The sequence below is a fragment of the Entelurus aequoreus genome, linkage group LG05, assembly GCF_033978785.1.
Source record: "Entelurus aequoreus isolate RoL-2023_Sb linkage group LG05, RoL_Eaeq_v1.1, whole genome shotgun sequence".
In the NCBI taxonomy this organism is placed as follows: domain Eukaryota; kingdom Metazoa; phylum Chordata; class Actinopteri; order Syngnathiformes; family Syngnathidae; genus Entelurus; species Entelurus aequoreus.
This window is the reverse complement of record NC_084735.1, coordinates 24,897,204-24,918,590: the sequence shown is the minus strand read 5'-3', so window position 1 is coordinate 24,918,590 and position 21,387 is coordinate 24,897,204. Positions and strand designations below refer to the sequence as shown.

The window sequence follows — 21,387 nt, the reverse complement described above, 5'->3', positions numbered from 1 at the left end:
TTTTTTGTGACCAACAAGTATGTGCTCCAATCACTCTATCACAAAAAAATAAGTTATAGAAATTATTGAAAACTCAAAACAGCCATGACATTATGTTCTTTACAAGTGTATGTAAACTTTTGATCGCGACTGTATATATATATACATATACACATATATATATATATATAATTTAGTGCGGTTTTCCTTTAAAACATTTAATTTAGTGTCAAAGGTAATCTTTCACTGAGTATTAAAACAAAGCTACTCCACTATTTTGTCATGTTTATTATTTTGCATCCAACCAAACTGGAGTTCATGCACAGCTTCAGTGTAACATTTTGCTCCTCGACACCAACATGTCTGATTCTCAGCATTTCAACAGCTACGTCCTCCGCGTTCTTGGCTTGCTCGTTATGACGATGAAGATGGAAAGATGGGTACGTGTTTGACAGACGGAAGGGATAGAGACAGACAGAGAGGGTTGGACAGATTGTGCGAGGGAAAAAAAAAGGTGGAGACAGGTTTAACCTGAAGCGCCTTCATTACCGTGCATCTGTCAGTGTGGCGACGGAGGTCATGTTGCCACTGGCATTGTGGGAGCGCGTTAAAGAGCATCAGCATCTTTTACCTCTCGCTCTCCTCCACCTTCTCTCTCTCACACACACACACACACACACACACACACACACACACACACACACACACACACACACACACACACACACACACACACACCAGCATGTCTGTCATCACCCCGGCTAGGTTGTCTGCAGACGCCGACACATTGCAGACAAGAGAAATGCATTATTGCTTTACAGTGTGTGGCTATTTATCCAGCCAGACTCTTGCATAACCGCTTTCAAACACACGCAAGGAAAAAAAAAACATATCGCCACAACATGCACAAGAGTACTGTATCAATAATTCGGCCTTTACAAGGATTATGTTGGGTCTGGATTGATTAGTTGTGTTTATCATTGTGCTTGTAATTTTCACTGCATTAAAGTGAAAGATGTTTGACAATGGACAAAGTACAGAACAGAGGAGATTTAGTTCATTTTAATTTTTTGTAGAGATGTCCGATAATGGCTTTTTTGCCGATATCCGATATTCCGATATTGTCCAACTGTTAATTACCGATACCGATGTATACAGTCGTGGAATTAACACGTTATTATGCCTTATTTTGTTGTGATGCCCCGCTGGATGCATTAAACAATGTAACAAGGTTTTCCAAAGTAAATCAACTCAAGTTATGGAAAAAAAATGCCAACATGGCACTGCCATATTTATTATTGAAGTCACAAAGTGCATTATTTTTTTTAACATGCCTCAAAACAGCAGCTTGGAATTTGGGACATGCTCTCCCTGAGAGAGCAGGAGGAGGTTGAGGTGGGCGGGGTTTTATATTGTAGCGTCCCGGAAGAGTTAGTGCTGCAAGGGGTTCTGGGTATTTGTTCCGTTGTGTTTATGTTGTGTTACGGTGCGGATGTTCTCCCGAAATGTGTTCGTCATTCTTGTTTGGTGTGGGTTCACAGTTTGGCGCATATTTGTAACAGTGTTAAAGTTGTTTATACGGCTACCCTCAGTGTGACATGTATGGCTGTTGACCAAGTATGCATTGCATTCACTTGTGTGTGTGTGAAAAGCCGTAAATATTATGTGATTGGGCCGGCACGCAAAGGCAGTGCCTTTAAGGTTTATTGGCGCTCTGTACTTCTCCCTATGTCCGTGTACACAGCGGCGTTTTAAAAAGTCATAAAATGTACTTTTTGAAACCGATACCGATAATTTTCGATATTACATTTTAAAGCATTTATCGGCCGATTATATCGGCAGTCCGATATTATCAGACATCTCTACTTAGAATGCATCAAAAAAAGAAAAAAAAAACATATATTTTTATTGTCTTACATAAGGATTGTGAATGCTAGGCAAAATTCCCCCCAAAATGTGCAGTTCCCCTTTAAAATCTAGTCAAAGATCATCTCTATGACAGTGAGTGTTTTTAAAAATGCGAGTCTCTCACGTGTTCTTTTCTAACTGAACTCGAATTTGAACAGCCCAAATGATGAAAAGGAGAGGACCTGAGATGGAACCTTGAGGAACACCACTAGTATAACTAAAGAAGTTAAACAGATGACGACTGACTGCATCTGAAGTTAACAAGCTACAACACCTAAGTTGTGTTTTTAGGAATTTGATGCAAGAATGTTTGTCGCCCAAGTTTCGAACTGAACTCGGGGGGGCCGAATTTGCCCCTGGGCCGCCAGTTGAGTATCATCATTGACAGAGAAACTCACGATAACATCTTGTCTTTGGTCTAAATGTCGCACTTTATTCCTAACACGTACAAGTTTGCTTCCTCCCCCTTTTCCGCCGCCGACCCCCGAACGACAGGCACACACCCGCCGACGCGTTCAGGGACACGGCAGAAAGTCAGACACGATGGAAGCAACAAGAAAAAGAAGATCAAGAAGCTTAGAGTGACCTTAGTTACATCTTTTAGCATGGTAATCATCAATAATCATCAGTCACCATAGAAACGCAGCCTTCTACAAGACAAGAAGAACATAAAAGATGGAGTGGAGCTCTTTGGTTTTCACTATTGAGGTTTTTTTTTTCTTCTTGAGCAGTAAAATCGTTGCTGTCCTCTCATCAAACTTTGGATTTAAAGGCCTACTGAAATGATTTTTTTTTATTTAAACAGGGATAGCAGATCCATTCTATGTGTCATATTTGATCATTTTGCGATATTGCCAGATTTTTGCTGAAATGATTTAGTAGAGAACATCGACGATAAAGTTCGCAACTTTTGGTCGCTGATAAAAAAAGCCTTGCCTGTACCGGAAGTAGCGTGACGTCACAGGTTGAAGGGCTCCTCACATCCCATTGTTTACACCAGCAGCGAGAGCGATTCGGACCGAGAAAACAACGATTACCCCATTAATTGGAGCCAGGATGAAAGATTTGTGGATGAGGAACGTGAGAGTGAAGGACTAGAGTGCAGTGCAGGACGTATCTTTTTTCGCTCTGACCGTAACTTAGGTACAAGGGCTCATTGGATTCCACACTTTCTCCTTTTTCTATTGTGGATCACGGATTTGTATTTTAAACCACCTCGGATACTATATCCTCTTGAAAATGAGAGTCGAGAACGCGAAATGGACATTCACAGTGACTTTTGTCTCCACAACAATACATCGGCGTAGCACTTTAGCTACGGAGCTAACGTGATAGCATCGGGCTTAACTGCAGATAGAAACAAAATAAATAAACCCCTGACTGGAAGGATAGACAGAAAATCAACAATACTATTAAACCATGGACATGTAACTACACGGTTAATGCTTTCCAGCCTGGCGAAGCTTAACAATGCTGTTGCTAACGACGCCATTGAAGCTAACTTAGTTACGGGACCTCACAGAGCTATGCTAAAAACATTAGCTATCCACCTACGCCAGCCAGCCCTCATCTGCTCATCAACACCCGTGTTCACCTGCGTTCCAGCGATCGACGGAGCGACGAAGGACTTCACCCGATCATCTAAGCGGTCGGCGGCTAGCGTCGGAAAGCGCGTCTGCTATACAAGTCAAAGTCCTCCTGGTTGTGTTGCTGCAGCCATCCGCTAATACACCGATCCCACCTACAGCTTTCTTCTTTGCAGTCTTCATTGTTCATTAAACAAATTGCAAAAGATTCACCAACACAGATGTCCAGAATATGGTGGAATTTTGCGATGAAAACAGAGCGGTTTGTATTGTGATACAATGTGTCCGAATACTTCCGTTTCAACCATTGACGTCACGCGCATACGTCATCATACATAGACGTTTTCAACCGGAAGTTCCCCGGGAAATTTAAAATTGCACTTTATAAGTTAACCCGGCCGTATTGGCATGTGTTGCGATGTTAAGATTTCATCATTGATATATAAACTATCAGACTGCGTGGTCTGTAGTAGTGGGTTTCAGTAGGCCTTTAAGCTGCATGGTAGAAAAAAAACACAAAAACTGTAGTAGAATTTCTGCCTTTGACCTATATTGCATGTCTAATAAGAATGTACACTCATTTAATTTCTCTTCTATTCTGTGCCAGTGGGACAAAGGTGAATATGGAGTTGTGCCAACCTGTCTACAGAATGTTTAGAATGTCCAAATATGACTAAGAGATACAAGGTTGTTTTGGAACAGACAAAACCAAAACAAAACAATCATGACGCATTAGATAACGAACAATGACGCACAAGAGACATATAAAAAATGGCAGAAGACCGGAACTCAACAGTGATTTTGGCTTGTGTGTGTCTTGTTTGCTCCGGAGTAACATGTGGTCTGTCTGCACGGCCAACTCAATGCAACCTGCACTTCTGATAATGGGTAATTAAATGTGTTGTACTAAACTACTTTTGTTGCCTGCTTAGCTTCGGACAATCCACTACACAAATAAACAAAAGTTTTTGTTCACCTTAAAAAAACGTGACGGACGCTTGTTGGACCATCAAGGAGAGGAAACATTGATAAAGTTAAGCATCCTGAATGTCTACTTTGGTAAAGACGCTCGTTTTTGCCGAGAGAAACAAAGAGGTAAGAGTCGTCAAAGCTTTTCTACTCGACTTTAAAGCAAAAAAAAAAAAAAGGATGGCTAAAAGGTGATCAAATCTGTGAAGCTGCATGCTGGTTCATCTGCTATTTAGTATAATTTTGTACAAAAAAACAGTAGAAAAATGACTTTTTGTCATGGTTTGTGTTGGAGGATGAACTTTTTTTTCGTACAATTTCCTACTAAATCCTGACGGTCTCAAAACGCGTCTGAGCCAGCCCAAGAAAACCCTTAAGTAGAATCCAATAAATTAATCAAAAACAACACAATAAATAAATACAAATCAATAAATAACTGACATTTTGTACAATAAATACAAACAGTGAGAGATTAAAAAATGTAAAGCTTTCGGGTTCTTACGTGAGAACCTTGAAGAACTAACAAGAACATTCTCAACACCCTACGGACCCCCCCACCCCCCACCCAGCCCACTTCCCGTTTCCACGGCGTCCTCCTCCTCTTTATCATCACCATAACTGTGATGATTCCTAACAAAAAAAAAACATCCTCAGCTGCTTTATGATTTTCAAACTGAAGTATATTATAAATCACATTACTGCAGGGGTGTCCAAAGTGCAGTCTGGGAGCCATTTTAGGCTGGCAGCTCATTTTTTTCATATTCTAAAAATTGTATTATTTATTAATGAAGGGTAGGATTCCATATAACACTCATTCGCTTTATCAGCTATGACTTAAAGTTAAGATAGCTTATCATATTTTAATTAATCTACATTGAATGTAGAAAATCAATTGTTCTGAAGGAAGTTTGGACACCCGTGTATATGTAATATAAATACATGACAAAAAGTAATTATTATATTCATTGGTTATTATCCTTTGTTACCTGACTTTTAAATTATAACATAATAATTTAGTAACTTTATAGTTCTACATGATACAAAAATAATAGCTCCATACTTCCAACACATAATGCAAAAATAATAATTTAACAGCTTCCTAATTCCAAATAATACAACAATTTAGTAACCCATTTCTTTAAATTATAATACAAAATAATATTTAATAGATTAATTTTTTTTAAATATAATACAAAATAATATTTAATAGATTCATTGTTCAAAATTATAATACAAAATAATAATTAGTTAATTCTAAATTAAAGATTTTGTAATTTGATGGTTCTAAATTATAATACTAAATAATTTAACAGCTTGAAATTCCTAAATATCAATAATATAATGAATATCGAAATAGATTTTCCTCTTTTTAAAGTTGAAAAAATATAAAAAATTCAATTAAATACACAATTATAATAATAATGATGAGTCAGCAGCTGAAGGAAAAAGAAAAAATCAGTGATAACTTGTATATCCATAAAAAGATGAAACTGCTATTGTTAGTCTGAAGTAACTCGACACCAGCACGCGCACACACACACACAGACACACACACACGCAGTCAGCCTGTCTTACAGCTTGTGCATCGGTTTGGTTGTTCTACTGTATTTGGTTCAGTTCTACATTCAAAAAGTTTTGGTTTTTCCACTTTTGGCGTTGATTTCGGTTTTTTGCACATCATCGAAAAGTCGCTTTCTGTGGTGGTTGTTGTGTGAAGACGCTACACCATCACAGTATTCTCCACTCAATAAACAAGAAAGAAATCGACCATAAATATTGAAGATACGCCAGCTTACGAAAATAGGTAGGATAACGCCCCCCCCATCCCACACCGCCCCCCACCCCACATATCACGTATAAAGCAATCGGTTGAGTCCTTACACCTTCGAGTCCTAACGTGGCCATCAAGTCCTGACATGGCCGTGGACAGGAACACTAACAAAGCCAAACACGGGGAAAAAAAATAAACTTTAACTCTGAGAGTCACTAAAGGTTTGTCCATGTTGGATCCACCTGTGAAGGAGGGCGGGGGGCGAGGGGGGGGTCAGCGACTGTGTCGATACGAGAACATCACAGGTAAAAGACAGACAGACGGACACAAGAGCGCCGCCCCTCCCTTCCCCATTTTCCTTGTTTGTATTTGGTTTGGGAGTGTCAGTCACTCTGACAACAGAAGTTGTAGTTTTTGGTTGTTGTTTTTCTTTTGTGGTTCTTTTTGGTTTCATGATCCGCTGCTCTGAGCGCACCTCTTCCTTCTTCTTTTAACCCCTGCAGCTTTTGGTACCTTTGGCTCCTCATCCTTCATCGCTTTTCTTTTGGTCCTTTGATGGGATCTTTGGAGACAAAGGAGGGAGGGGGGAAGGCGGGAGGAATGGATGGAGGGCAGGGCTTTTGTTCTTTTCTTTTTTTTTTTGGTTTGGACTGTGTGTGTGTGTCTGTGCTTGTATTTCTACCCTTCTTGAGACAACAAGGAAAAGTACCTGCCATATGAGGACCGATGAACAAGTTAGGACCCAAATCATGGTCCCAATACGGAAAACCATTGAGTCTAGAACAGTGGTTCTTTAACCAGGGTTCGCTCGAACCCTAGGGGTTCGGTGAGTCGGGCTCAGGGGTTCGGCGGAGGTCAAAACACACCCGACGATATGTATGTATGTATATGTATATGTAAATATATATATATATATATATATATATTAGGGATGTCCGATAATGGCTTTTTTGACGATATCCGATATTGTCCAACTCTTAATTACCGATACCGTTATCAACCGATACCGATATATACAGTCGTGGAATTAACACATTATTCTGCCTAATTTGGACAACCTGGTATGGTGAAAAATGAAGATAAAGTCCTTTTAAAAAAATAAAATAAAATAAAATAAGATAAATAAATTAAAAACATTTTCTTGAATAAAAAAGAAAGTAAAACAATATAAAAACAGTTATGGTACATAGAAACCAGTAATTAATGAAAATGAGTAAAATTAACTGTTAAAGGTTAGTACTATTAGTGGACCAGCAGCACGCACAATCATGTGTGCTTACGGACTGTATCCCTTGCAGACTGTATTGATATATATTGATATATAATGTAGGAACCAGAATATTATTAACAGAAAGAAACAACCCCTTTTGTGTGAATGAGTGTGAATGAGTGTAAATGGGGGAGGGAGGTTTTTTGGGTTGGTGCACTAATTGTAAGTGTATATTGTGTTTTTTATGTTGATTTAATAAAAAAAACAAAAAAAAACAATACCGATAATTTCCGATATTACATTTTAAAGCATTTATCGGCCGACATCTCTAAAATATATAGGTGTGTGTGTGTGTGTGTGTGTGTGTGTGTGTGTGTGTGTGTGTGTGTGTGTGTGTGTGTGTGTGTGTGTGTGTGTGTGTGTGTGTGTGTGTGTGTGTGTGTGTGTGTGTGTGTGTGTGTGTGTGTGTGTGTGTGTGTGTGTGTGTGTAATATCGGCAGTCCGATATTATCGGACATCTCTAATTTTTTGGTTTTAAGCAATTCTTTTTTTTCCCCCTTGACAAAACCTATCCATCATCCAGCTATTGATTTCTAGTGACTGGTTAAAAAAATTATAAATACAGAATGCGTTGCTTCATTAAACGCAATGTTTCAAGTGATTAAAACATTCGGGAACTGACATTGCCAGAGACGGAACCCATGTCCTGTGGCATCATGTGTAAACATGATGCTACCTCAACTTTACCGTTGTCATCACACTTGTGGTCGCAACTTAGAGTAAACCTCGCCTTTTACCGCCCCTCTTCCGGTTACGAAGTATGTGGAAGTAAACAGAAACATGCCAGCAGGCACAAGAAATTGATACAACACTGATTAAACAAACATGTCCTTTAAAACTGACTTTGAAACAATGTTGCAAAATAGTTGTATTGGTAAATCGAGACAAAGTTGGTGTCTAATGTTGGATCTACGTTGTTGGTGGGGAAATTACCAAATTTCAATGTTCAACGCCAGAAGCTGACATTAAATAAACGTTGTCAAAAAGCACATTGTTTCAACGTTGTATTTGTGTTGGAAAATATTTGTTGGAAAATGACCTAATTTTAATGGTCACATCAACTTCAGTTATTAACAGTGCAATAACAGTGTCATTCCAATGCGCCCTCATCTTTGCGCTCTGCGCCACGACCACATGCCGGCAAGGCTTTGGGCGATCAGCAATCAGCGCACCTGGACCTGATGAGAGGGAGCTGTATAAAGGACCAGTGGACCCAAGGATCCATGCGGGAACTTAGTTCTCAATGGTGGACCGTAAGCCTACTTTCGCTTTATGCTCTCTGTCTTTCCCTGCGTTTTTCCTCCGTGCCTGACGTCCTTGTTTGTTCCCCCCTCAGTTCCTTCCCGAGTCTTAGCCCTTGGAGATCCTCCGTGTTTTGCCTTCCTCGATCCTCGACCCTCGCTCTGGACACGGACCTTGTGTCTTCTCTCCTGCCCTGGATCATCTGCCTGCCCCACAGACTGCCTTGTTCATTCGCTCTCGACAACACTTGGTAACACACACTTCAGTTAACCTTACACATACCCTCACACACACACACTCTTGGGTTTTGACACACACACCATTCTATAGTTTATTTGGTTAGTATTGTTTAGTTTATTGTATTGTAGGTTGTTATATATAAATATTTATTAATATATATATAATAAATAATCTTTGAACATACTGGCCGCTGGTGTCTGAGCCGTCATCTCCCTCTGTAAACATAAACAGTGTGATACATTTTCATAACATGGTCACTACTGCCTAGTTTCTCTTGTTATATTCTTATTTTTTACTGTTATATTTGTATTCTTATTGTTGCTTTTTATTATTGTTCTTGTTATATTTTCTATTATATTTCCATTTACACCCACATTATTTACTTTTTACTTTTTAAATTCGATCTCAATTCTGTACACTGCTGCTGGAATTTAAATTTTTCTGTGGAAACTCTCCTGAAGGAATCAATAAAGTACTATCTATCTATCTATCTAGAACCCAACATTGATTAAACATCGTCAAAAAGCTTGTTATTCCAACGTTAGGCTTGAGTTGCTCAACGTCAGGACCACATTCAATTCTCAGCGTTGTTTTAATGTACTGTGCCTGCTGGGATAGGTTCTCGTGGATAGAATCAATGACAATTTAAAATCAGAAAGTTGCAGAAAGTTGCGTGATGTGACTGAGATGCTGTTATTGAGAGGAAAAGTGGCAATTCTGTTTATGGGTGCTGTTTACTTTACAAACACTCACTTCCATGGAGTCTGCTAAGGCCAGCACTCTAGCCCGCAGCAATGCATCCTTCTTGGGCCATGTCTCTGCCCTAATGACACGCGGCCACCTCAAACTATAAAACGAATTCCAAAACACAGAGCCAAACAGTTCCCATATGACTTCCATGTGTCAGGCGATATGTTTTTTTATGGCAAATTTAATGACTACTTGTCCAAAAGCTGTGTGAAAAACACTGTGCTACTACTGCTAATGCTAGGAAGTTGTGGATACGGCCACCGATCATCATTGGTAAGTTATTTATATATAACAGCTTCTAATACTATAGTTGGAATATTAACTGATGCATCTTTCATTTACTTGAAAACATGTAAACTCTAATTTATTGGTACTTTGTTATGTTATCGTGCTTTTTATTATTTAGTTTCCTTTTCTTATTGACTTAGAAAGTGGAATGTCAAACTAATCCCTAGTTTGTTTTTTAGCACAGATACTTTAAAACTGACAAGTTAAAAATAATGTAAAAAATGTTGATATTAATCAAGTTTTTTATCTATTTATTTTTAGCCATATTGCCTAACCCTAAAATCTGATAATCTGCGTGGAATAATCAAAGTAAGGAAGCAATAATAATAATAAAAAATAAAGCTAATAAAAATTGTAATAAAAAATTCATTTTTTTTACATCATTTTTATTTATACCAATTACTGAAAATATAGTACCGATAAGAGTAACAATGAATAATGATAAGGGATATTGATAATGGTATTGGTATCAATAAAATCCTAACGATATGCATCCCTATTTAGACCAATAGGATCCGAAACAATTCAGAGAGTCAAAATTGATTCAGTAATTTTTTATCAAAAACAATCAAGCAATGTGACTGAAATAATTAGTGGATACTGTAGATGAAGATTCCTATATTCCTGTTATTTCTTGTAAGGGAATTATGTATGGATGAATTATAGATACAAACAAGCAAGTAAACAATAATCAATGGCCAATGCATTCACATCTTATTTGAATAAAGTGCAACCAACACTTTAGGTTGAATAAACAAGAGGAAATATTTTCTGCTCACATTTTCAACATTCAAGAACTGTTCAATAAAAAGTGCAGTAACCAACACTTTCACAGTAGATTTACCTGCTACTTTTGCTTTTGTTTTTCAACATATAGATAATACAATATTAATATAAAAAATTAAGTGCAACCAACATATTTTCTGGTTGAATTTACAGTACGTTTATCTGAGAAAAGTCCCAACAAATGCAAATGCCACAACACAATAACGTGAAGCTATAAGCTAACCTTTTTTAACAATAGCGTGATTGCAAAAGCCACAACAAATGCAAACACCACAACACAACACCATAAAGCCACAACACAACTAGAAGCCAAAACACAACAATCTATAAGCTAGCGGACCAGTTTTGCAGACGGACCGATGCTGAAATGTTAAAACGGTGGAATATATATTTAAGATGGAAAATAAAAGCAACATTAAAGACAACCAAGCTTGAAAAGTGTGTGACGTAAAACTACTTTTTCAGTCCTAAATAACTTTTTTTACTTTTTCAATGATACTGATATACTATGGTCATTACACCGTTTTTAACCTTTCGCCCGAAGCCACACTTGCTCCATCTACGAGACTTCCTCTCACTTCCGATATTTCTGTCGTGTCCTTTATAGCTTAAAGTAGTATTGCAGCTTTATATCATTGTGTTGTAGCGTTTGTTTTTGCTGTGGCTTTTGCAATCGTGCTGTAGCTGAAAGTTGCTGTGTTGTAATTAACGATATTGTTTTGTGCCGTTTGCATTTGTTATAACCTTTCTCGGCCGTATCCGCCATTTTTGTTTTGGTGACGCCACAGACGGGCAGATACATTATTGTTTAACGTCCTTATCATTAAAAGTGCTAAACTTCATATAAATTCTGCCGTTGTAAAATCCAATGTTTTCCTTATATAGTATCGATCAAATGGGTTGACTGCCTTTAAAACGATGTTGAATTGGAAGGTCAACTTGCAGAGCACAGATCAGGGCAGTTGAAATTTAGGAATATAAATTGGTATACTGATTAATTGTTACACCCAAAGTAGATTCTAGGGTTGCCCAATACCAATTTTTTTGGTACCGGTATCAAAATGTATTTTGATACTTTTTAAAAAAAAAGGGAGTACCACAAACAACATGTCATTATTGGCCTTATTTTAAAATAAAATCTTATGATATATTAAACATATGTTTCTTAGTATATGATATATTAAACATAGGTTTCTTATTGCAATCAAATAACAATTATGGCAGTAAATAAGAGAGAACATATGAGACAACTTATATTTTAGTTGTAAGTTAGTAAACAAAGGCTCCTAATTGGCTGCTGACGTATGCAGTAACGTTGTGTAATTTTCCATTCTATTATTTTGTCAAAATTATGAAGGACAAGCTGTAGAAAATTGATTAATAATCTACATGTTCATTTACTGTTAATATCTGCTTATTTTCTGTTTTACCATGTTCTATCTACACGTGTGTTGCAAAAAGTACTTATTCTTCTGTTGTTTCATACTTTACATACGTTTCAGGTGATACTACAAATTCTAGTATCAAACCAATATCAAGAAGTTACAAGGTTATACATTGGTCATAATTAAAGTTATCCTGTATCTATATATGTATTTCCTGAGTTTATAAAGAATACAAAATTACAAAATATTTTGAGTTAATAAAAAATATCTATGTAATCATTGTAGTATCGACTTTATACAGCTCTTGTACTTGGTACTGTTGCAGTCGATGTTTGTACTATAGATCCACCCATGGCATTTGTTTACATTCAGGAGCGCTAGCTTGCTGTTAGCGGTTAGCTATTATATCCTCCTACGGTGTGTAGTGAAGCAAGTTTAGCCATTCCTCGTCCTGCAGGGATGATACTTGTAAGAAACTTACTTTATTTGTCGCCATGGCGGCGGGGATTAGTGGTTTAGAAGTAACTAAAACACTACGGCGAGACAATAGTCACTAGCTAGCTCGCTATGTTTTAAAGCACCTCTTTGAGAGCGGCGCTTCTTTGTGAAAAGCGTCACTTTTATTGATTTTAAGCCAAAATACATCCATTCTCCCTTTTAGGTCTTCACAGGTCTTCTAAACAATACATGATCCTGGCAATGGATCATGACACAACCCTAGCATATTCTAAATCTACAACACGACTGACGGGGTGGAGACACAGTTAAAGGGGGCGTGGCTTGGAGGAGGGTTTCGGCACGTAAACAAGAGACAAAGCGGTTGGAAGATGGTCTGTAAAATATTATCTATGTAAAATTTGAACAAAAGAACTACAATTTAACGTTATGTAGACCACAAGGAAGAGTTTTAAATGTAAATAATAAAATGATAAATGGGTTATACTTGTATAGCGATTTTCTACCTTCAAGGTACTCAAAGCGCTTTGACAGTATTTCCACATTCACCCATTCACACACACATTCACACACTGATAGCGGGAGCTGCCATGCAAGGCGCTAACCAGCAGCCATCAGGAGCAAGGGTGAAGTGTCTTGCCCAAGGACACAACGGACGTGACTAGGATGGTAGAAGGTGGGGATTGAACCCCAGTAACCAGCAACCCTCCGATTGCTGGCACGGCCACTCTACCAACTTCGCCACATAGAAGAAAATCATTATATGACCCCTTTAAAGTGCAATCATAATCACATTTCAAGAAAACATCATTTAACCATGCTTGAAATAGCAAATTAAATGATTAATTATTAAATTAATCTATTTTTTAAAAAATATTTTAAAACATATTGTGATTCCTGTGCTAACAATAACATGCAAAATATGTTTTTTAAATATATTAAAAATATATATTAAAAAAGGGGGAGAACATTTGATTTGTATTGTATTTCTGTTAACGGTTTTGTCAAAAAAAATTAACTGACACTATTGTTAATTTTTTTTTAAGTTTTTTTTTTTTATATAAATGGCTGTGATGATAATGTAAATGAGGGATTTCTAATCGAATTCTTATTAATATAGATACTGTTGTTGATATTATTTATTTTTGTTTGACTACTTTTGGATTGTTTTGTGTCCTGTTTGTGTGTCAATTGCTCTGTTGATTGTTATTCTGAATGTTGCTGGGCCGGGTTTGGTTTTGGAATTGGAATTGCATTATTATTGTGTATTATTTTGTTGGACTGATCAATAATAATAAAAAATAACTAGATTAAAAAAATTAAAAAAAAACAATAAACAAATGTTGAAAAAGAAATGTGCACAGAACACTTGTCAGTTGTGTATCTTACCGACTATACTATACTTTTTAAATCAAAAAATATCCCAAACGTGTGCTTTTCAAGCTCAAGAGCGTATTCTCAAGGTGTTCTTGTACTGCTAATTGCAAATTGCTTCCGTGTGGAAGCAATTTGCATCTAAACAGACCACCTGACTAGTCGGTCTAGTCAGGTGGTCGATGTGGTAGAACTGCTTCCAGGCCTCAAGCACACTAACAGAAAGCTTTAAGGAGCTCTTTTAAAAGCCTCCACTGACTTGTGTAATGGAGAGACACTTGGACACGCAGACAACAACACGAGTGCAGCCTGTCATGAGTCCAATTGTACAGCGCAGACAGATGCAGCCTGGTTGGTGTGGGAGGGAGGTGGAGAGAGGTGAGATAGGAGGTAGGCAGTGTGAACGGAGACTAGCAGAGGGAGAGGAGAGGAACATGGAGTGTTGTGTCACAGCACTGCTGTTTGAAGGTAAATCACTTAAACATGCTATTGAATACCGAGGTACCATGTTTAGGCAAAGATGACTTTTTAATGATGTAATAACAGGGATGTGTGTCCCCAGGGCCTGTTTATGAGCACCAAACGTGAGAAAAATCCATCATTTCCCTCACTAGTTTGCTGCACGTATGAAAAAAAAAAGGCACGCAAACGGTCGGAGTTCTCTGTGTTTGTGATGCTAGGAAGAAGGAAAAAAACGCTTTTCTCATGGACATGATACGGCCTCTGACCCGCCCCAGGCTACAGGTGTCACGGCACGTGCACAATCCCGCATGTCATCTGCCGACACCTCCGCTAGAAGCGCGCCGGGACACGCCCCTGCTCGCTCTGCACGCATCGCGGCAAGGCTGCAGGCAATCGTCAATCAGCACACCTGGGTCTGATGAGGGAAGGCAGCATGAAGACCGGCGGACCCGAAGATCCAGTGCCGGAACGTAGTTTACTCTCACAGTAAGCATCTCGTCTTTGGCTTCCCTCCCGCATACTTGCTCTCTCTCTGTGCCTTCCCTGTTCCCGTGTCTTATGTCCTTTGTGTTCCTCGCAGTGCTTCCCCTGTTTCCCGTGATCGAGCTGTGTGCCTCGGACTGCCTCCGTCGATCCTCGACCCCTGCTTGGACACGGACCTCGTTGCTTCTCTCCAGCCCCCGACTACTTGCCTGCCCACGGACTGCCTTCTCGCCTCGCCCCTTTGGTCTGACGAAGAATTCATCCAACACGCACATACAACAAACTCTGGTAACATTCACATGGTTAATTCTACACATCGTTTTGCACCAAACACTTAGAGTAGCATACACACCTAGGGATGATACTCGAAACCGGTTTTCCCGGTTGTTCGATAAGAAAAGAACCGAGTCCTCGGACTCGAATCCCTTTTTGAGAACTGGTACCCGTTATCGACACCACTATAGTAAAGAAAAAGAGTTGGTTCTTTATTCGAATCCCTGGGACCAATCCTGTCCCGACCAGAAATTCCCCGTGAGACATCACAAGAAATGACGTCACGTAGCTCAGTCATTAGGCGCAGATAGGGAAAGCAGGAAAAATAATGCACCGGAAAAAGCGCTCAAAGGTGTAATAAAGTTCCTAACAAAAGGTATAATCCAATGAATAACTTTACTGAGAGATTTGAGCAGGGTACAAACACATGACGAACACTTTTACGACCAACCAGAAACATAGCAACCAGGCTAGCAACGCACCTCCTTTACGGCAGCTGTTGCAACGTTCTTAAAGCAACCGCAGCACATACATATATATACACAACATATTTGACATGATCTCCCTTTTTTAACTTTTGTTTTTCTTTCCTTGTAAACAAAACAAAATCCCACTGTATATGTGTTGTCTGTCTAATTATAAATAATGCAGACGAGGCATGTTGGCTGAGTTCTTGACGTTTACAGTCTTTCACAGCGTGCTCATAACCCATACTTGCCAACCCTCCCGTTTTTAGCGGGAGAATCCCGGTATTCAGCGCCTCACGACAACCTCCCGGCAGAGATTTTCTCCCGACAAACTCCCGGTATTCAGCCGGAGCTGGAGGCCACGCCCCCTCCAGCTCAATGCGGACCTGAGACTGAGTGTGGACAGCCTGTTCTCACGCAATATAAACAGCTAGCCTAACGAATTCAAACGAATGGAAACAAGAATTTCAGTTCATGCAGGTCAGTTCGAAGGGGAAGGTGTATGTTGCCTGTAAATATGTAGAACCGACTTCTCCATTGAACACGGTGGCCGAAATGATATACTCATTCATGAACGGAGAAGTTAAACAGGACGATACTGCCATCTAATGGTTAGCCACCGGAACACTGAAATTCAAGTATTTCTTTTATGTAAATAAAATATATATATATATATATATATATATATATATATATATATATATATATATATATATATATATATATATATATATATATATATATATATATATAGCTAGAATTCACTGAAAGTCAAGTATTTCATACATATGTATATGTATGTATATATATATATATATATAAAAGTATATATATATATATATATATATGAAATATATATGAAATATATATGAAATACTCGAGTTGGTGAATTCTAGCTGTAAATAACCACGCCCCCAACCACGGCCCACGCCCCCAACCACGCCCCCCCCAACCTATCCCCAGGTGCATGTTTTTGGAGGTGGGAGGAAGCCTGAGTACCCAGAGGGAACCCACACAGTCACGGGGAGAACATGCAAACTCCACACAGAAATATCCCGATAATATCTCGAACCCAGGACCTTCGTATTGTGAGGCACACGTACTAAACCCTGTTCCACCATGCTGCTCAATGTCTAAATGTCATATTGCATAATCACAAACTTTGGAGCATGCTGCATAAACATAGCTTTTTTTTTTACACTTTCTGCGGAGACATTCCATTTTGACGCAAACCTTGATGCTTGCACATGTGAAAAGCTATAAAAGCTGAGCATCATCATCTTTATATAAGGCAGATTCCTACACACGGCTCTTACATTAGATCTAATTACACTGCAGGTGAACTTAAACTTTGCCAACGTAGCCTTGCAGTTAGCTTGAATCGGAGCACACAAGGTCCTGCAAGACAATCAAGAGACCAATCTCCTGTATAATTAAAGAAAACAGCTGAAAACACAGAGACATCTAAGACGAGCTCCTCTCTGCAATCGACATCCAAACAAACAAAGTAAACATGCAATATTTATCGACATGGCCAGATCCCCCCTGCAGACCCTCAATTGGTTTTGCCTGAGTAATGAACTCACTTGACAGCACAAGTACAATTTAATTATGGGGCCACGAGGATGCGGAAGCATCTGCATTAAGATGGAACAACGCCTCGCTCCTATTCCATCACTGCAATCTGATTTAATAATTACCCGAGGCAGTGGGGATTTTTATCTACCTCGTCATGCAAATGCGCACATTGAAGGTTGATACCACAAGGGGGAGGTTTACCTTGTTTGTTATTGGGGGAAAAAAGTGTGGACTCTCAGAGGGAAATAGTTCCCACTGTAAAAACCAGCATCCAGGTGGATTATCAGTGTCAGACTGTGCCAGAGCGCTACACACTATCTCATGTGGCATTTTGTGCACTGACACGCGTGGCATGACTGTCAACACGGACCAAGACGCCCCAAGATTCTAAGCCTAACACAGCAGTTCTTGTTTATATTTCCCAAAAAAAACTCCAGCTCCCAGCAAGGCTGATCAATTGGATTTTGTACAAAGCAATGTTTTTATGTTCAATCAAAAAAAAATAAAGGAACATCAAAGCAAAAAAAAATTTGGCCCTCGGTGAGATTTTGCTAAGCATTGCTGGAACTGTGCGGCGGCGGCAATGAATCACCAGTGTTTGCTGCTCGTGGGTGGCAAGTGTAGTGCAGACAACATTGTTTGCTATTTCAAAAGCCGAGTGCAAAGCCCGCATGTATTCTCCCTGAAAGCAATTATTGCTGCGGATGATGCCACGTGTCCTCAGACATGGCAGCCTGTCAGATCACTTTGTGTGTGTGTGTGTGTGTGTGTGTGTGTGTGTGTGTGTGTGTGTGTGTGTGTGTGTGTGTGTGTGTGTGTGTGTGTGTGTGTGTGTGTGTGTGTGTGTGTGTGTGTGTGTGTGTGTGTGTGTGTGGTCTGCAGGGAAACCTGTACAGTGTAAAAAAATGTAGGGCTGCCACCATTAACTCCATTAAAAAAACATTTCAATTTATATTCTGTTGCTTCGATTAATCGTTTAATGAGTGTAACTAATACAAATTGATAAAATCCGGACCGCATGGAATGCCATGACGGAGACTAGTTTCCGCACCACGGTGTGTAGATTCCGTGAACTGTGTAGAAACAGTGGGGGGAGGGAGTTTTTGTTAATGTAATGCACACATGTTAAAATGGCAATTTCACTGTTGATGTGTGTTTATTAGAAAAAAAAAAGAATTTGGTTATAAAATATGCATTCAGGGTAAAAAGTCTGTTTTATCCGAAAAATCGAACAAACTATTTGATAGATTACTCGATTAATAAAATAATTCATAGCTTGAGCCCAAAGAAATTAAACAAATCAACCAAATATTGGAACATTATAATTTCAGGTTTTTTAACCTAATTAGCGCCAAGTGAAAAAGCCTTGGCGGGATTTCCTCTTAATGTAAGTGAATCTGGCACGCCACTACGACATTTTCATTCTCGCCACACCTTGAAAATAAGGTTTAGTTATTTTTTAACGTGAAAACAAATTAAAGTAATATCATGTATTGTAGCCCCCAAAATAAATAACACAATATATTTTCAACTTTTATTACCAGTCTTGACCAGATGCTCGAACCACCTCATCTGGCTCCTCTCGATGTGGAGGAGCAGCGGCTTTACTTTGAGCTTCTCCCGGATGGCAGAGCTTCTCACCCTATCTCTAAGGGAGAGCCACACCACCCGGCGGAGGAAACTCATTTCGGCCGCTTGTACCCGTGATCATCTGGTCAGGATGCCACCCGAACGCCTCCCTAGGGCACGTCCGACCGGTAGGAGGCCACGGGGAAGACCCAGGACACGTTGGGAAGACTATGTCTCCCGGCTGGCCTGGGAACGCCTCGGGATCCCCCGGGAAGAGCTGGACGAAGTGGCCGGGGAGAGGGAAGTCTGGGCTGCCCCCGCGACCCAACCTCGGATAAGCGGAAGAAGATGGATGGATGGATGGATTACCAGTCTTATGATAACAAACGGCACAATTCCAACACTTTCGTCTTTGTGAGTATGCGCTTCCCCGGACACACAACAACTTCCTCATTCTCCCCCGATCACCTTTCAGGCACGGACGGTGAGTTAGCAAACATGGGGAAAAACTGACATTAAATCCAAACCACACGAACATAAAACATTAACACCAGCAGGTTGTTACAGTATGAATTGATGTACATGTATAGCCTATTATTTGCGCAATATTGACAAGTGATGTACCGAAAACTCGACCATCGGAAAAACACTTTGATGACCAAAAACCGCGTGGCGAAACCGGATGTAAAAAAAATTGCACGCTATTGTCTAACGTAATTTTAATATATCCAAGATATACCCACTGACAGCTATCTCCAAAATGTGCATATATTAAGAGGACAACTGATGTATTCGTTCGTCAGGGACATCGACGCACAGAAGTCGAGTTTTTAAAGACCAGTACATTTTATAATACCACCAGAAAAATATTCTAGATTTGTTGATTGATGAAAAAAATTCATCAAAAGTCTCTCAACACTTGAAAAAATGTATACATACATGTATATATTGAAAATATGGCAAAACGATAAAAAATATATGTAAATACTAATTATTAACAGATTTGTTTTTAAATGTATGTCTGCACTTCTTGAGCCTTTTTAAAGAAAAAACTATCATCATAGCAAATAATGCCAATTGTTCGATGATCCTATGGTGACTATGCCCATAACCACGCCCCTGATCATGCCCCCGCCGCAACAGGTTTCTTGGCAGTCTGGAGGAAACCCTGCTTGGTAAGGCTGTAGGCAACTACTTTTTTATTTTTGTTATTAACAAGCTGGCAGTAGCTGAATTTGAAGTATCGTAGGTGGTGAGCATCGAGCATCTTATCTACTGTACCTTTGCATACGCTTTCAAATGTCAGTTTCATTACTCAGGTGTCGAGGGTGCAACGATAAATGGTATTAATGATGTTTGTATGTTTGTATGTCAGAAACTGGCATTTGCGCTTCATGTTTTATTGTTTTGTTTTTAATGTTTTATTGTTTTGTTTTTAATGTTTTGTATTGTGTTTTTATGTGTGTGATGGATCTTAAGGTCTGCAATAAAGATTGATGATGATGATCACAACCCTGGTAAGTATTACCGTTTTAATTTTAAAATATCGAGGGAAAAAAACGAGATTGAAAATTGCACTTTGAAAAACTTACGGACTGACTGACATCAGCCTGCTACTTTAAATGCTAATATGAAAACAAAAGACATTAACATCTTTCCCGACATACCCCAATTTAAACTTGAATAAACACATTACAGTCTGAGAAGATATTCACTTCTGTACATAACCTACAAGCTGTGCTCTCTTAGAACAGAGTGATCATTTTATACTCAGAGGAATACACGACAAAGGTGTTTTACGGTGCGTTCAAGGACCGCTGAACAGAGTAGGACGCCACAACGCCTGTCAGACATAATAAATAATAGTAATAGATTTTGTTTAACACACTTTTCATTTAAATAAATCTTACAGTGCAACGGTAAAAAACAATATTTAAAACAAAATCTTAGCCATTTAAAAATATAAAATACTAAGACTAAAACATAATTGTAACATAAGAAACACACAACTTGCAAAATAGTGGGTTTTCTAACAGTGTATCCATTTTCTTTTTTTTTTCTTTTTTATAAATTGTAAAAAATATTTCAGTGTGTGTATATACTGTATGTACTTTTTGAGCACATTCAGCAATACTGTGAAAATAATGATAACCGTGGTCACAGTAATGGTGATGTGAAATGTTCAAATTGTTTCATCCCTACTCAAAGTAATACATATCGTGTTTATGATTAACTCATCAGCGCTATTAGTTTGCTCTTTACCGCTACATCATATGAAGGAATCAATAAAGTACTATCTATCTATCTATCTATTGGCTCTCTTAAATGATAAATGGGTTAAACTTGTATAGCGCTTTTCTACCTTCAAGGTACTCAAAGCGCTTTGACACTATTTCCACATTCATCCATTCACACACATATTCACACACTGATGGCGGGAGCTGCCATGCAAGGCCCTAACCACGACCCATCAGGAGCAAGGGTGAAGTGTCTTGCTCAAGGACACAAGGGACGTGACGAGGTTGGTAGAAAGTGGGGATTGAACCAGGAA

General features: G+C 38.9%; 1 long non-coding RNA gene across 2 annotated transcripts in view; it reads left to right on the top strand.

Annotated features, from left to right (window-relative positions):
* LOC133649660 (uncharacterized) overlaps window positions 1-9,087 on the top strand; it is a 14,190-nt gene extending 5,103 nt beyond the window's left edge. For both annotated transcript variants that reach the window (XR_009826110.1, XR_009826111.1), the window contains exons 2-3: window positions 8,629-8,736; window positions 8,820-9,087. This is a non-coding gene — a long non-coding RNA (uncharacterized LOC133649660). The remainder of the gene's footprint in view (window positions 1-8,628; window positions 8,737-8,819) is intronic.
* Window positions 9,088-21,387: the final 12,300 nt, after the last annotated feature.